Raw genomic sequence first — 6489 nt, forward strand, 5'->3', positions numbered from 1 at the left:
GGCAGCCTGTCTTTAGGAGGCCTCTTCAGCACCAGCTTCAGGAGAAATCAACTCACCCTCTTCTCAGTCCTTGAGTCCCTCTTCTTGAGATCCAAATGCCACAGAGACCACTGATCCAGGTTAGGTTACATGCCCATTTCATGGCCAGAAGGTGGGGCACTTTGAAGGACCATCCCACTAACTCTGTATCCAATGAAAGAGGGATGGTTTTCCAAAGTTGTGGTCAGGAGAAGGGGACGGATTGCTAGGCAGGCAAAAGTTCCTGATGTCCACTTACCAGTTTACTCAGTGACTGTGCGTTCAGGAAAATTAGTCTTGTCTTTGAGCCCCTTAGCAAAGAGGTTTAGCTGCCTGTAACCTATGTGACCTTAGACAAATCATAAACCATCTCTGAGCCATAGTTTCCTCATTTATAAAATCTATTGAACAGTTTGGACCAGATGATTCCTAATGGCTTGTAGAGTGGAAAGAGCCAGAAGAGAGGGTGTCGTCCCAGATATTGGCAATGTGACCTTGGCTGACTTATTTGCCAATTTTGGGTTTCCCTGTGTAAAATAAAGTAGACCCCTTTAGGTTCCTTCTAGCTCTTAGATGGGAGTAGCCAGGTCAGTCTTTCCCCCAATAAAATCAGTGGGATATCTTTGTTTCCAGGAAACACACACTGGAGTATTAAGGGGTAAAGGAGCAGTATGTATACAACCTACTCTTAAATAATTGAGAAAAAAAAAAATATATATATATTAAAAAATATATATACATATATGTAAAAAGAGGAGAATGTGACCAAACTTTTTATAAGTAATGGATTTGAAGGGCGCCTGGGTGGCTCAGTTGGTTAAGCATCTGCTTTCAGCTCAGGTCATGATCCTAGCCAGGGTCCTGGGTCTGGCTCCCTGCTCAGTGGGGAGTCGGCTTCTCCTTCTCTCTGTGCCTCTCCACTGTTCATGCTCTCTCACATGCTCTCTCTCTCTCTCTCAAATAAATAAATAAATAAAATCTTTTTAAAAAAGTAATGACTTTGAATAAAGTGGGAGTTCTTTGTGCTATTCTTAAAACTTTTCTCTAACTGTAATTATTTCAAAATGAAGTTTAAAAAAAAAAAGCCAATGGAGAGGGCAAAAGGAACTCTGCTCCTCCACTTGCATGTCCAAAGGCCTTTTGATGAATTATTTGTGTGACAAATGAATATTTGTGTGTCCATATTGCTGGATCCAAACTCTCTAGGGAAAGTTGTTAGTGCCAAGACATGGATTCTACAGGGAGTCCCCACTGTTAGTGGGACAAAGCTCCACTGTGGACCTGGAAGACACTGGGTAAGGCCTATCTATTTACTCCGCCTGAGGAGTCTAAGTGGGTGGAGATTTCCTGTTGGCTTTTATGCTTTTCTGTTGTTGTAACAATTGTTGGGGGGAACATATTTCAGACACAGCATATCTTTAATGCTTTGTTCTTTTAAGACTCATTTATAACCCAACAAATGTCTCTACCAAGTACTTACCAATTTGATCTGAAGCCAAATATTACTACCTTCACACAGTCATTTCTTTCTTTTTTTCATTTATTTATTTTTTAATTTAAGTAATCTCCATGCCCAACGTGGGGCTTGAACTCATGACCGTGAGATTAAGAGTCCCATGCTCTACCGACTGAGCCAGCCAGGCGCCCCCCACACAGTCATTTCTTATTCCAAAATGATTTCAGTATCTAGAGGGGTATTCATTGCAGGATTATATCAGCAAAATGTTGGGAGCAACCTAGTGGTCCATTAAATAGAGTACTGGTTAAATACGTTCATGCAATGAAAAATTGTGTTGATGGTAAAAAAGAATGAAGCAGCTCCCTAAAGTGACTATGGAACAATCTTCAGGTTAAAAATAAATGAGGCAATTCTATATGAGTGAATATGGAACAATCCCCAAGGTATAATTTTAAAAGCAACATGTAAAATCATGTGTGAGTATAATACTATTGTATTAAAAATCTGCTTGAATGAGTAAGCGATGAGTGGACAATGTTTTTGCCTGCTCAGCATATTCCTGTATATACATATGCAGAGCATTTTCTGGGAAGATACACAGGAAATTAATAACAATGGTAACCTCTGAAGAGAAGAGCAGTGGGTGAAGGTATGGAACTGGGGAATAAGAATGGGAGAGAGACTTGCTTTTCACTTAACATCTTTTGAGTTTTGTACCAAATTTAATGTAGGAGTCATTGCCCCTTTAAGAGTAAATCCTTAGGGCCCATTCTTATCATATAGGCTTAAGTGAAGATAAATAGCCAAGGAATTTGTGCTATTAGGGTGTGAGTATTCTGAATACTGAGTTCATGGCTTCTCATCTTTTTGCTCCCACAAAAGCTAGCCTTATCTTTGCATATAGTAGTCACTTAATAACCTTTTTTATTTTTTTAAGTTTATTTATTTTTTTAGTAATCTCTACACCCAATGTGGGGCTTGAACTCATAACCGCGAGATCAAGAGCCACATGCTCCCCCAACTGAGCCAGCCAGGCATCCCAGTAATCTTTTCATTGAACTGAGTTTAATTGGATTGATTTGTAGGCTTTTAGGGGCACTTCTGTATACATTCTTACTTGCTGGTTTAAATCTAGGTGTATTAGCCCTTCGTGTGTTTTCCTCTTTTCTATCCTAAAGGAAAAAAGATAAAATATTCATTTTGTATTCTTAAGAATTTAAAGATTAGCCAGCCGGTGGATGTAAATTTCTGCCTCCTTTCTGGAGGGCATTTTGATATCATAAACCAGCATGTAAAACATGTTCAGGTTGTAACCCCAGTAATCCCATCCTTAGCATTTTATCCTAAGGAAATAATTACACAGTTCAGAAAAAGATGTATGCACAAGTATGTTCATAGCCGTGCTGCTGTTAGTACTGAAAATCTGGAAACAATCTGAAATGTTCATGGGCAGATAAGTGGTTAATTAAAGAATGGTATGTCCATCTAGGCTGCCCATTAAAAATGATGATTCCACTGTATATTTCTTTTTTTTTTTAAGATTTTATTTATTTATTTGACAGAGAGAGAGAGAGTGAGCACAAGCAGGGGGAGCGGCAGGCAGAGGGAGAGGGAGAAGCAGGCTCTCCGCTGAGCAGGGAGCCCGATGCAGGGCTCGATCCCAGGACCCTGGGATCATGACCTGAGCCAAAGGCAGACGCTTAACCAACTGAACCACCCAGGTGCCCCTCCACTGTATATTTCTTGATGAGGAAAGATATCTATAGGATATTGTTAAGTGATAGACTGTACATGTGTATGATCCCATTTTTATCAAATTTCATACATAGACCATTTCACTATATTTATATATAAATGGATACCTGGGAGAAATTCTATCAAAATACTAAAAATGTTTATTCCTCTATGATGAGTGATTTTTAATTTTCTCTCTGTATTTTTCATATTATTTACATTTTCTTCTGGAGCCCACGTTGTATCACTTTTACCAAAAACTGAAACTATTAAAGAATAAAAAGCGTTCAAGTGATTTCCCTAGTTTTACTCTTTGATTCAATAAATATTTGTTGAGTACACCAGAGTATCCTAGACTTATCTTTCCTATTTTACAGTCTGCAGAATTTTCTATATGCCCATGTGAGAAGATATTGAAGTTAAGTAGTTACTAAATGTAGCTTTAAGTTTTAAAAACTTGAGCATCAGGAAAAAATCAGAAAAATAGTTGTCTCTTGGAGAGGTTGGGATGGAGATTGATCAGGAAGGGGTATGAAGGAACACGTTAGGGTGATGGTATGTTCTGGAGGTTTGGGTTACAGAGATAATATGCGTTTGTCAAAACTCAACAAATTCACTCAAGATTTGTGCATTCCTACTAACATTGAGGGAAAAAAAGATTTGTGCATTCCCCTGTATGTCAATTTTATAACAAAAGAAAAAAATAAATAAATTGGATTTCCGTTAGTGATATTGATGTCTGGAATTTACTTTGAAACGCACCAAAAACAAGATAGATTAATAGATGGCTTGAAGAATGGATAGATGGATAGATACCTAATAACACAACTATAATACAACACTAGTTGTAGAATCTAGGTGGGGTGTATACATGTGTTCATAATAAAATTCTTATAATTTTGCTGTTTGAAAATTTTTCATAATAAAATGTTAAGAAAAATATAAGCACCAATCATCTAAGAATATATGGAATAGGTATATATTTTTTCCTTGTAAAGTGAATTCAGCAAATTGAGTTCTGGAAGTTGCCCCCAAGAAAAACTCAACCTTTTTGGATAGATAAGCTATATAAATACATATATGTACATATGACATAATTAGCGACAGGGCTATCTTCATGAGTGCATTCATTGTACAGTCACCCAGGGCCCCACGCTTAGTTTAATGCTGTGCTATTGCTGTATTGAAATTCTTAACAATTTTTTAACATGGGGCCTTGCGTTTTCATTTGCACTGGGCCCTGCAAATTATGTAGCCAGTCTTGACTAATGAAGAATAATAATATCACTAACACATATTATCTTCTCCCTATGTCAAGCATTATGTCAATCACTTTACATACATGATCTCATTGAATCTTCAAAAAAGGACTAAAGACGTAGGTACTATTAATATCCCCATTTTACAGATGAACATACTGAGGCTCAGAGAAATTAATTATTTGCTCAAGTTCACAGATTTATTGTACCCTCACTATACATAGTAGTGCAGTACACATGGTAGATATTCAATAAATATTTATTGGATAAATAATAATAATAATGGTTTCCATTTATTGAGCCTAGAATGCTCTTACTGAAACCTGAGATGATCTTCCCTAATCCACACTCCCCACCTTTGGCATTACTACCTCAAGGCCACATTCCCTGACACCCTAATTTAGGTCAGGTCTCTTTTTATTATACCCTAGGCTTCTTCTTTATAGCATTCATCACACATGTAATTAGGTAGTTCTTTTTTTAATGCCTGTCTTCCCTTCCGGACTGGAAGCTAAGTGAAGACAGTGGCTTGCTTTCACCACTCTATTCCCAGCACCCAGTGCTGTACCTGGAGCACAGCCTGGCTGCCTGCCAAGGTTTGATTACACATATATATATTCTCATTTAATCTTCAACCCTGGAAGGTATAATTGTTACCATCATTTTATAGGTGAAGAAACCAAGGCTCAGAGAAGTATGAGTTACCCCATCACCGTGATGTGGTCCTACATTTGCCCTATTCCAAAATCTCTCATCATTTCACTGAAACCCACTGTTTCCACATGACAATCTGCTTGACATTATTTTCTGTCTCTAGGCACCACTTATTCCTCTAGTATCTCTTTCAGCTCCTATTTCTGTTGTCTGACCTCCGGGCTCTCTAATGAAGAGGAGGCATGCTTTCCAAGAAGTAATTACAGCAGGTGACATAACCAGGCTGGCTGTAGCCAGGGTTTTATTTTTTAACCTTGATGAGTAAAGCAGCTGGAAACACTACCCTCTAAGAGCAAAAGATCCAGTTTCCCTTTGGTACTAACTCTTCTTTAGTTCTGGGAAACACCTTGAGGTGATCTCTTGGGCTATGTAAATGTAAAGCACTCACCCATGTCTAGTTCTTGGGAAAGGCCCAGAATAATTAAGGTAAAGCAAATGTAGATGCTTTGAGCTGTTAATAAGACATCTCTTAGCAGTTCTCTGCCACTACAGATTATTATTCCTGTAAGTGTGAATTTAGACTGTCCAATGCTTGTGCATCAGAGTATCTTTGCAGAGTTGAGAGAACTATTCTTTGGGCAATTGTTTGTGAGGGTCATGGAAGTGGGATGAGGTGGGAGAGGGCACAGGTTTATGTCCTTTAGCCAGTGCTGGAGGAGAGACTATGAACAAAAAACAAAGAGTGCTCGGCCCAGCATGCCATGGTGTGGATTTTGCGTTCCACCTGTTGTGTTATTTAAAGACTGAAAATCCAGGACCTTAAGAATTGGACTGGTGACAAATTATGTTGTCCTTTGTCTTTTGTAGAACATAGGGCAAAAGAACATCATCTGGCAGTGATAGAGCTTCCAGAGGACCTAGGTTTGTGCTATTTGAGGGTAAGTTTAGACAGTAGACTTCTCAGAGTTACCCCTGCTAATAGCAGTGTAAGTTACTCTATTACATTTCTTTTCAAGTATTTCCCAAGCCTTCTAAAAGGACTTGTTAACATCACAGCCAGCTCTTAGTTGTGCCCTTAAGTTTGTTCCACTTTCTCTGAGGAATATCAAGCGTTTCTCAAAGTTAGTGGTAGAAGCAATGGTGACAGTCATCTGTACAAGACAGTGGTGCCCAGCGGGGCTGCATCCTCATAGGGATGAGACACAGCAGGGCTATAGAGGTCCAGAAACTTGGGGCATAAGAACAGAAAGGCTTGATCCTGGGAACACAAGAGCTACATCAGAAATGCAGAAGAGGAACAGGTTTCTATGAAGGTTTTTGCCATCATAATTTGAACACTAAAAGTATGTATGATATTTTGTCATC

The 6489-nt window shown here is 38.6% G+C and overlaps 1 non-coding gene across 1 annotated transcript; it reads right to left on the minus strand.

The window, feature by feature from the left end:
• Positions 1 to 1588: 1588 nt before the first annotated feature.
• On the minus strand, positions 1589 to 1661 carry TRNAK-CUU (transfer RNA lysine (anticodon CUU)). Its single transcript has one exon. It is a non-coding gene; the product is annotated as a tRNA-Lys (tRNA).
• Between the last annotated feature and the right edge of the window lie 4828 nt (positions 1662 to 6489).

This window comes from Halichoerus grypus, chromosome 1, assembly GCF_964656455.1.
Source record: "Halichoerus grypus chromosome 1, mHalGry1.hap1.1, whole genome shotgun sequence".
Lineage (NCBI taxonomy): Eukaryota > Metazoa > Chordata > Mammalia > Carnivora > Phocidae > Halichoerus > Halichoerus grypus.